We start from the raw sequence: 12,148 nt of genomic DNA, 5'->3' as shown, positions 1-12,148 counted from the left end.
CAAATCCAAAGTATGAAATCTCTAGTCTGTTTTGTGGAAAGGTTAATAGGGCATAGATAATTGAAAGTAACAAAGGATCTTAAATAACAATTTCAGTCAAACCAAATCAAATGTGTTCAGGGGCAATTTAAATAAACATGAAAATACACACTTTTGTCTTGCCTTTGTTTCAATGTTTCAGTGTACTGCACAACAATGTCCCCTGAGGGTAAGACGCACCCAAGCCATCTGTGTCACACATTTCTTTAGTTTTGACCACGCTTCATTGGCAGTTCATTCAGTTGATTGATTGATTTCCTAACAATTACCCCTAATTATTTTTTCTGGGTGAGAGAAAAAAAACTAATTTAATGCATGGGTGATTGCACTAATTGGGAGAAATGACATTGTCCAAGTTTCAGAGTAAATACAAATTATTGACTCCATTATTGTTATCTGATTGTATATTGTCCCAAGTACACTTCACTGACAAAGGTAATTAGTGTCCCACTACTTTACTGGGGCAGCCAACAATGCAAGGTCACCATCACTGTTTTGACATGTACAAATCAAAGACCACCTCAAAACAAATAAGTTTATGCCTTCTCTGCCTTCATCGACATTGAGATATACTGTCCGACCCAAACAGGGGGGGGGCAAATATTCACACCACTGCTCTAGTAATGAGTTTTTTGTCTTTGCCATTGATTCTTTATCTAATCAATTATTGTGACCTTGTTTGGTCAAACAAATATACTAATGAATATAATTAAAGTGGGAAGATTGGATTACTTAATTGAATATGTGACCTGTTGGAGCCTTTATACTAGAAAATGTTTTGATCAGCTGCATTTAAACTCTTAATTTTGATGGGGTTTTTTTTGCTTGTTTTTTTTTTTCTGTTTTGTTTTCATTATTAATATAATTATTATTATAGGCATGGAGAAGAGATGGTCAAATAAGATACCCTGACTTGATAATCATTTTAGATGTAATTGAGTATTTAAAATTCATCAAAAAGCTCTGTAACGAGTGTTAAATGTATTTCAGGTTAGCTGGGAGCAAATGCTGCACATACATTTAAATAGGAAGCATCAGATCAGATCCTTTTAAATATTTGCCAAGTAGTTCAATGATGTAATGGGATATTTTATTATCAGATTGTTCCTGTCTGAAAGATTTATATATTGTGGTTTCAGCTGAATTTTCCAGCTACTCACCTTCCTCTGGTGCCAGAATTCAAATTTAAGATGAAATATGTTCCCTTCTGTGAGTCCATTTCTTCAGAGAATTTTAGGCCCACTGATTCAGATCTACAATTCGGTTAAAATGACAGTTAAAAATTACAATTGGCAGTCCCTGGTGAAACCTGTCTTGACAGCACATAGATACAAAAAGTGAAAACAGATGACTCCACATCCAGATAATATGTAATAACAATGTTAGTTTGAATAAAGAAGTCAAATCTAGATTCAAATGTAATATTCATTTTAGAAATATGAACAACTGGGGAGTAAAGAAAGAGAACATCAGCCAAATCCTTCATATAGCAATAGTCTTTCCTTATCCCTAAGGCCATGGCCTGGCTAAAACCTCAATGCAGCAATTATTTGCTGTAATGACTGCAGTTCAAATAAGCCTGGAGATTTTATTAAACCAAATGAGAGAATCATCTGTGTATTATCACCTTGTGATTGACAGTGACAAGTGTTGGGCAGGCTCGGATGTGAGCATGATGAAGAAGCTCTCGGCAAAGCTCTTGATAATGTTACCCCTGATAAAGTTGCCTGGAAAACCTCAGCCAACATAAGGAGAGGAAAAGCTCTGCGCATATTAATTCCAATTGTCAGATCCTCCAGTGGAGGAGGAGGAGGAAGGGGGTGGGGGTGTGGAGGGGGCTAGTCTGGCAGGCAGCCCTGACTGCCCCTCCATTCACTGACTGGCATTTTACACAACTAATGAAAAAGAAATCCATTGTGCTGATCATATGCATAGATTTCACTCTATAATAATGATGAAATAGAAATATTCATAATAAAAGTAAAGGTCACTCGCTGCTGCAGCTAAGCTTCCTAAGCTGCAACCTTTGCAAGAGCAGTTGTCAGGTTCTAGAGATAAAATAGAAAAAAGGGAGAGATGTCAAGTTTTAACCCTACAGAGGCTAAGAGGTGAGACACTGCGACCAAGCTGCTGCTATAAACTGTAGCTGCTTGGTCATGTGCTTCTCTTACGTCAAACTGTGCCGGTGTCTGTTCCAAGATGGATCCAACAGGTCTGTTTCCTCATCGTCCGGTGGAGAGGTTAAAGGCCAGTCGCACAGTTGTGATTTACATAGTCGTCTCTCTGGTGTGCAGTAGCAGAGCCAGTGTATACATTGCACAGGGATTTGTCAAGTCTAGTTAATAAAATACAGGGAAATATGAACAGTCGCCTCTCCTCTCTTCAGCACTCCTATCCTGCCGATCTCTGTATGTAGGTCACCTGGGCTTCTTCAGGTATATGAGCAGTACAGCACGGAGGTGGAGAGAGGCATGTCTCACCTCTGAAGGACATTCACAGCATTATTATTGCCTGCTGCGACTTCCACGCTGAGCCCCGTCTTCATATGCATCATACATTGGCATTTATTAGTGCCATGCACTAAGTACAGGCCATGTTATTGAATTTGAATATCAGCTCCTAGCCACATCCACAGGCCCTGGAAATATATTATATTAAGATGAAGCAATCTCATTTAATAACACCCAAACTAATAAAAGGAGAGCAGATTGGAAATTAAATTTATGAATATTGCTTGGCAGCACGAGTGATCCAAAAAAGCCCAGCTTGGTCTGTCATATGCAGATATTTCTCTAGCTATAAGCCCAGGTGTTGGAGAAATTTCTGACTTTCTCCCTATGGGTAAGGAAGCAGCAGGTATCTTTCAGCCCTTTTGCGCTTCTCTTTGTTCAAAAGTAGGAAGCCATACGGTGGGTGACCTCGATCAAACTGGACAGGGGCGTTTTGATTTAGATTTTAACAAACATCCTGAATCCAGTCATCACAGGAATAACAGGCCACATGCAAGATGGGTGTAGGATAATTAATGGTGCATCATTTTGATTCTCCTATCGTGCTGTATTTGTGAGCTATGACTTTGTTTAGCATTAAACGTATTGCAGCACAGTCTGCTAATGATCATTTTTACACTTGTTAAGCTGAAGGTGTACAAAATGTATTTTTACTCAGTGACAAATATAAAAAATGTACATAGCCAGCAATTCCAAAAGCTTTTTTTCTTCCCCCTTTTTTCCCTCTAAAATCTTGAAACACTGGCGTTCTGAAGCGGCATTCATCCAGCAGCAGTCATATCAGTCTGTGCCAGAGCTTAGCAGCTCAAATTATGGAATGTCACTTCTTCACTTTACTGACTCCGCTTCACACGAGTCCGTAATTTTTCCCACTTGTGTCATTGATGGACAACATTCTATCGGTCAGTGTTTCAGTGTTGCGTGTGTCTATGTGTGTGTACAGCAGCCTTTTGCCAAGACAGTCGACAGGCCCGGTCCATCTGTGTGTAAATGTTGACTCCCAGTGGAGCTGTGACTGTCACTCACTGTTCAGTCAGCCCAGTGCCAGCCATTGATCGCTACATATATCTTGCTCTGTACTTCCCAAACCTTCATCAACAGATGCGGCTGCAGAATTGATTAGCAGCAAGTCAATGACCAAATCTCTTTGGAAACATTTTTATTTATGTGTGTGTTTATGTGGATAGCTTAGAGGGCCATTAGCAGGATTACCTTTGAGGCTTGGCTGAACAACAGATGTTCAAGGACAACTCAATCAATTTGACTTACAAGAGGCTGCAGTTGCCGGAAACAAGTGATAAGTCTGCGAGGGAGGAAAGAGGGGTTAAATAAAAGCAGTTCGCTGTGGTAATGAGCAGGTACAGCAGAAGAACAGCAGAATTAGACTTACAGTCGGTCCATTATTTAGAGTGAGATCACTGACAGCTTTTCTATGACTAGAGCACACGCATAATGAATTGAAATCCTCTGGACGTTTACAAACTGATCATAAGATTTGATGGCGCTGTTTCAAGTATCGTGAGCTGCAGCGCAAACTAAATCATTACTTCAGCTCTTGCATATGTTATGTATAAATACAGGTGAAAAGTTTTCATTGAAGTGAGCAAATTCTAAAGAACTATTTATCATATTAATGTCCTAAATAAAACTTAAACTGAGTCACTCACAAACACACTCAGTTTGGGCATAATATAACATAACAAATAGTACAAAACATATTTATTAGATGGATTTCAGCCCAAACAGAGCTGCATGGGTATGAGTAGAACATTTTCAATATAAGCAGCGCCAGCCTCCAGAAAGGCCTCTTTTAATTTGTGCAGAGTAGCACATTTAATTATACAAGCATCTATATTGAATTCAAATTAATGTTTGATATGGATATTTTTTTATTGTATTTAAATAATCTCAATTCAGCACAAAATTGATTATTTCTCTGAGAAGATCATGTTCTTTCATTCTTTTCAATTTTCCCTTTTCCTCTCATGAATCAAATGGTGAATAAATGTGTTGCAGAGACTCACGATCTGCCTTTCAAGTCCATGCTTATGCTTCCTTATCTGCAAACTTATTAAAATTAAGTCAGAACACAAAATGGTATTTAAAAAGTTTAAGTGAAACAATTTGCATTGGGAGTGTGTGAAAATGCTAATGCATTCTTTCACTAAGCCTCACAATCACTGTCATCCATTTTGAGCTCTGATTGTTTTCCACATGGATGCCTTCATTCATTATTGCAAAATTATAAACATAAAGAATATCTCTGTATTAATATTTCTGCTTTTTGTAAAAGCTCAATCAACCATAATGTCCTAATTTTTTCTCTGTGAACCTCATTTTATATTATCTCACTACTCAAGGAATGGATGTCCCAAAAGGGATTTATTTCATTTATCAGGATTATTGAATTAAATTAAACGAGACACTTACCGCAAGCCGAACAGAGGTACCTTATCCACTTAAAAGGTAGGCCTTCTCTTCACTGCTATTTAGGCAAACACATTAGGCGGCAAATGCCTTTTGTTGGTTGAGCCTAAGTTACTGCATAATTCATTTGTTCATTAAGGAAAAGCGTTGAAAGTGCTTGAGGTAAGTGGAAAAGGTCATGTATTGAATGGATCTTTAATTAAGGTACTTTACAACCACAGTTACACAACTGATGACATATGCATCACATTTGTTTACAAGCAGAATTAGCAGGCAGAAAGACAATAAATGTACAAGAAATGATGGAAAAGCGGTAAGTGAAGTTGATTTGACCAGTTATAGTGACTGAAATACAAAAGCCTCAAAGATTTGTGTGTGTGTGTGTGCGTGTGTATTTAAGAAACAGATTTGGTTTTAGGCTAAATTCATATGGCATCCTTTAGGGATTTTTGAAAATAGCTTTTTCACATGCAGAGGAACTTCCATATGTCTGTTATAGAATATTTGTCTGTAAAGAGCCAACATCTGAAAAACACAAGTATGGCAAGATCTTCAAGAAGCGTGTCTGTTATTCTTGTAGTCAGCAGCAGATGGCAGGCTGTTTCCACTGATCAACTATCTTCAGACATGAGCACATGCTGAACTTCTGTACCCCGCCGCGGTGATGTTGGCTTCCCAGACCTCACTGCTCTTGCCTGTGAAATGCATTCCCATTAAAAAGGCATTTTTAAAGCCAACACCAGTGCTATAACAATCATCTCCCCGAAGCCAAGCCTCCACACCCGGGAGCTCGGCACTGCCACACAGGCAGACATGTGGCGGCTGCCACAAACAAAGGCCCCGCACTCTCCTCCCCATTCCTCTTTCCTAAGTCTCCACATGGTTACAGGCCGACCTGCCAGGGCCAATTACACCCACAGCCCAGTGTGTGAGGTCTCACAGAGACCCCAATCACCACTAACAAGATCAAGGCTAACTCTCTATCACATCACAAGGACTACAAACACACATCCACCTGCATATGTGTGTGCAAACAGTCTGTCCCCTTCTCCTCACCCAGCCTCTCCCTCTCCCTCTCCCTCTGGCACGCTCTGAAATTATAACACATTTTGAGTGGCTGTGGAAAGTATATAGCTTTTTTAGGAGCAACAAAAATAACAGGGTGACAATCACGCTGTCAGACGTGGCTGTCTCGTTTCACTGTATGTCACCAAGTTCAAAACTTTGTCCTGGTGACACTGCGGCATGAATACATGTTTGATTGTATATGCACATGAAACATATGTAGTATATTTAGATCAGAGTAACACAATTAACCAAACAAGACAGTCACCCATTTTAGACAGGCTTACTTCTAAGGAAGTATTTAAAAATGCTTCATATTCTCCCTCTGAGCTCTCAGTTGTTCTCAGAGCATCTGTGTCACTTTTTCCAAAAAGGGCAGAGATCAGATTTTGTTTTGTCCGAATCAGTCACGGTTGATTACAAGTGCGTACATTTTACCTCTCTTATCAGAGCCGGCAGATGCGGACAGGCTGGATGGGTGACAGAGAGAGAAACTGTACCTCTGTACCCTGATACAGCCATCAATACCCATGAGGCCGTGTGTCATGCAGCAAGCAGCCTGTACAGGGGTTCACATACCTCCTATGATAGGCTACCTCAGTGAGAGCCCATGCTTCATGTCCTCACACCAAGCGCTGATGTGGCAGCTTGCTAAATAATTTGTGCTTCTTTACCAGGGTCATTGGATAGAGAATCTGGTCCTTGAATAATTAATTGAGACACAATCTAAGCAGCCGACTTCTGTTTCCTCCTCGTTTCAGCCAGATTGTCTGCCGCTGTCCGCCCGCATTCATTCTGACTTGCCGTCTAATTCATCTGGATTGAAACCTCCATCATAATAACGCTGCAGGCAGACTGGTGTGAGGAGGATCATGGCCTGAGCATGACCCACATGATCTCAAAAAAGAAAACCAGACGCAGCCGCAAAATCTATTTTCATTTTGTGGATAAAAATAAAACAACAGCCTATTACCACCCCGGCTTTGTTTAGCTACATAATTGCTTTTCATTATTCAGAGCACAATTGATACCCACAGTGTAGGTTGAAAGAGGCGCAGTTGTTCGAGTAAGGCTGGAAATGAGATCTTTTATTGATACCACTGTGTCTCAGATCTGATTCTTACAAATGCTGAGTGATAAAACTGGAGCCTGATTGTCTGTCTGTTTCTCTGAATACTAATGGCTCTCTTCAGGCTGTTATGGGCTCACAGTAGCCTAGAGGTTGGTGAAGCAGGCTTGTTACTGAAAGATTTTCCTTTCAGGGCACCAAACTGGCTGCAAAATCTGGGGCAGGCGAGTTATGAAAATCAGAACTTTCCCTTAAAGGAATAGTTTAACATTTTGGGAAATATGCTCGCTTGCTTCCTGTTCAATAGAAATAAGAAGAGAAGAGCTGTACCACTCTTGTGTCTGTAAGGTAAATAAGGCTACTTCATGCATCCCATTAGTTTAGATTAGCACAAGGACTGGAAACAAGTGGAAAGAGTTGACCTGGCTCTGTCTTAATGTAACTAAATCCAGCTATCAGCAGCTCTCTCTACTCAGTAATTAACACATTAAATGTCATGTGTTCAATCCATACAAAAACCAGAGTGAAAAAAACCAAGAATTCACCTGGCTATTTCTTGGTACTCCCAGTGATTTGTCCTTTTAAAACTTCTGTTTAAATATTACAGATTTTGTTACCTATGGACAGAGGCAGGCGAGCGGTTTCACTTGTTTCAAATCCGTGAGCGAAACTGAACTAACCACTTGCTGACTAAAGCTATGTATTTGCTGGCAGAGTCGGAAGAAAGATTTAGATTAAAAGTAGAAATACTATAATTTTATAATGCTTTTTTTTTTTTTTTTTTTTTTACAAGTAAAAGTCTTGCATTCAAAATCTACAGGTGTAAACAAAATAAATTTACCATTTAAGAGTAAAAGTACTATACAGTCAAAATACCAGCTGTCATTGTTCCATTTATTCAAAATGTATGTAATGATGATGATGATGATGGTGATTATTATTATTAATTCTTCTTCTTCTTATTATTATTATTACTACTATTATTATTAACATTAATTAATAATTCTATTATTGTAGCCTATTGCAGTAGGACTAATATTTCTCACTTCATACAGTTTCAGGTTTATTAATTTTAACTTAACTTTAATATAGTGCCTTTTTATCCTCTCTTTTCATAAGTTCTAAAATCTAAAATGGCTAAGAGTGTAATTAAAGAAGATGTAAAAAAGTGTAATATTTTCCACAGAAATGTAGTGAAGTAAAACTATAAACAAAATTGTGATGTATTAAATACCTCAAAACTAAACACAACCCTTCAGTAAATAACCGTTTACTAGAAACAAAAAGAAAATTCAAATTTAATGCATTTTGTATTTACCTGTATTGACTGGAGTGATCAGTGTAACTCTTCCTTGGATAAACTGATTCTATGTCAAAAAACTTACATTACAATACTCAGACCCATGTCAATGAAACAAAGTAAACTTTTTTACTTCGGCCCCCCAAAACCATGACTCGGATTTTGATGTGTGCATTCTTAAGTACTTCACCATCTCTGCATATCCAAGTCACACTCAGCTGTCCTGATGCTCATCACTGACATCCTTTCACGTGTATTTAAATCCTCACATTGACTTACTCTCATCTTTTGTCCTTCTTTGGTTGTTTTGAGGAGATGTGGTGTATGACCAGGGCCGGTAGCTCTGGATAATACCCCAACATGGTTGTCAGGGTCTGTGTCCTTTCAGAGCAGGCATGAGAGATACGGCTATAAGTCTGAGGCGTACGGTAAAAAGGACAGTAAGAGATAGAGCTTTTTAAAAAAATACACCAAGACAGGAAGAATGACACTTAGCCCTTAATCATCTCTGTGTCTGCAGGGATCCCCTGTACTTTTGTGTCTATTGCAGATAATGGTCTTTCCTTACTTGACAGCATGTCTTTGCCGAGCTGGAGCTCTGTAACCAATGCTTAAGTGTATCAGGGTGACAAAGCGTTGCGAGATTCGGTGGTGTCACAGCTCATCATGTAGTGACATTGCTGACAGCTGTGGTGTTAAGACAGGGAGGCTGTTGAATGGAGTTAGAATAGATTCGAGTGCAGTAGACCCAACTTCCATAACAATGCCTTCCCTGAGGATCATCCTGCAATATGCAATCCAACAACACCAGCTGGAACCACTGGAAGACAGGGAGGGGAAGTAATGGAAATCTGGGAGCGCAAACCAAAATGCTGCTTCAGTTATTGGAACACATGGGTGCCTGTGTTTCAGGAGAAAAACCAGAGGCAAAAAAAGAGTACAAGAATGACAATGTTTTTTGTGGGAGAGAGCTCTCACGCGCTAAAGTGGCTGGCAGGCTGTCCAAATGTACTGGCTCCTTCCTCAGAAAAACTGGGAGGAAAAAGTCCCAGCCATCAGATATAACCACACCATCTTGAATCTGTCCAATCGCATCAGCTCTCTTCTTTGAGCTTGTCGGACGAGACACGTCCTTGCCAGGTCCTCTGCACATTTTAAGGGACTTCCTGTTTGTTAAAACAGTACCGACAAATTGTATAATGACAAATGGTGGCCCAAACATCGTGGGAGCATGCCGTCTCGGGACCTCAAACTCACTTGCAACTAATTTTGCCTCAACCCCAAAACAAGCAGAACAACATGACAATGACCAGGCTTTGTCTGTTTCCACGCAAAAACGGTCTCTGAGGTTTGGCTAGATGTGAAAGGGAACTATACTTAAAGCTATCCACTTTCGGCAGGGCTGTGAACAGTTTTTAGAATAATAGCATTCAACATGACCAAGAAATGCACATTTTCTTCTGCCTTTTTACTTGTAGGTCATTCATACAAACCCAAGCTGAGGGTAGAGTTCTCAGTTTGGCGCCATGATGCATTGGAGCGACCTCACTACTAACTGGATTCCAGAGTTTATGCTGCTGATCAGGATCCTGGATTAGATTACTGTCATCCTCTATTAGAGGTTAAGACGAGAAGAAATATGCATGTTAAAGAGTGATGTTCTCAGTCATCTCTCCATCAGGACGTATCAAGTGATATAATCCAGCCTCTGCACTGTGCTGCTGATATCTTGAAATTTATCCTGATTAAGAGTCTGTGGATTTGCCAATGCTTTTCACCTACTTTGAGCTATATATATTGCAACATGAATGATGTCAGTCCGAATGCTTCACTTGTGACCTGAGATCAAGTTTTTTTATATTTACTTGTTATGAAAAAAATGTTAGAACCCATCATTATGTGTTGTGGAACAAACTGATATTACTTGGAAAACTGGAAAAGAATAGATGTTGGAAAATGGTTATTTGCTTTCTTGCGGAGTTGTATAAGATGACTGGTTCCTGTCTCCTGTCTGTCTGTTATGGTCCCTCTCTGGGCATTGATATAGTTCCTAAACTCATCTCTGTATACCAAAGTTAGATATAAAGGCATTTTTCATTAAAATAATCCCTTCTTGCTTAAATAGTATAGATGAAATTCCACACCACTGTGTCCTCTAGATTGTCCAGATTCATGAAATCCCAACTTTTTTTCCCCACCCATCTGCCCATCATTCACTGCAGCTGGAGCACACCAGCTCACCTTTAACCTTGCTTCAACAATATAAAATGAATCTACACTATAAAATAGTGATTTGTCATATCAGTTTATTTCTGCCAGACATGTTCGAATCAATAATGGATTCTAAACAAGAGTAATAGAATGAAAAGTCCCACCCAGCCAGTTGACAGGATTGCTTCCTTTGGTTTGTTACATTTGAAAACCTGAAAGTTTGAATTTGCATTTTTGTGACTGTTATCAGTACACTGCAGTTTCAAGGCGGAAATGTTCCCTTATTTTGCTGGCTGCTTATTTCACTCATGTTGTCAATAGCAACAATTTAAAACACCAGATGGAGAGGTTTCCAAGGCAAAAAATGTAATTTTTACTGAAGTAGGTCTTTAGGATTAGTGCAAGTAGGGTACACGACGAACTGCAAGAAGGGGCAACAACAAGCCAACGTGTTCGCATTCTAAGGGTGTTTATTACTGTTGTCTTGTCAAAGCCGCTGACGGTGAAGAGATCCATGAAAGGTGACCTTTGGCATCAGTGCCACGAATATTCAATGTTGATAGATGTTTAGGACTTTTTCTAGTTTAAGAAAGCTTAACGATGAGGCTGGAGAGCTGCTAGCAGTCCCATTTTCAATAATTACTTTTCCATTTCGTTTTGTTTTATTTTGTGACAGGTATTATTTTTAGTTTACCTTTAACTGTTCACTTACGTTTCGGTACCAAAACTACTCGGTTAAGTTTTTAAAGGACCATGGTTTGGATTTAAATATATATTTTCACATCATTAAGCACACAATCAAGGCAAACGGACAACTAATTTCAGTGCAAAACCCATTCAAATGTTATATCCTGGTCTTTCAAAATATAATTCTCACTGAAAAATGATGCTGTGTTCAAATGGGACATCAAGACATTGTGACGAGATGAGAGCATGACCAGGCTTGTTTATGTCTATTCCCAGTTGTATGCTAAACTAAGCTAATTGACTCCAACTTAAACAGTGTTGGCTGTATTTGATTGCTTTGTAACTGTACTGTGGTGGCTTTTTCACCGCCATCTGTTTTGCTAAGTTATTGAGAATTGATAACACTTTTGCTTCTGGTATGTTTAGCGAACAATCTCATCAGTGGTTAATTAGTTAAGAAGATTTAAGGCTTATTCCTCAAGATGTTAAACTATTACTTTAATTGAACTAGAAGTCGATCACTTCAAAGTGTTAGACAATTGTAATCAACTGATTACCATGCTTCTTAATAGTATCTGTTTAAGAACTCTTTTAATTCTGTTAGCTGTGTGGCAACAATATAGGGATGTAAATGTCTCCTTAGCTCTGCACACCACTACCTCCATAACACTAACTGTCCAGCTTCAAAAGCAGTTCTGTATGTTCCAACAGGGCTCTGTAATGGTTGTGCTGCTGACCGTGTGCTTACATCGGGCTGCTCAACTTTGCCGCTGAACTGTAATTAATGTTGTGGTAATCTATTTTATCCCCCAACCATTAGCAGGCTGTGAACACTCTCTA

Source organism: Acanthochromis polyacanthus, chromosome 2 (assembly GCF_021347895.1).
Source record: "Acanthochromis polyacanthus isolate Apoly-LR-REF ecotype Palm Island chromosome 2, KAUST_Apoly_ChrSc, whole genome shotgun sequence".
Taxonomy (NCBI): Eukaryota; Metazoa; Chordata; class Actinopteri; family Pomacentridae; genus Acanthochromis; species Acanthochromis polyacanthus.
Note: the sequence above shows the minus strand (reverse complement) of the source record.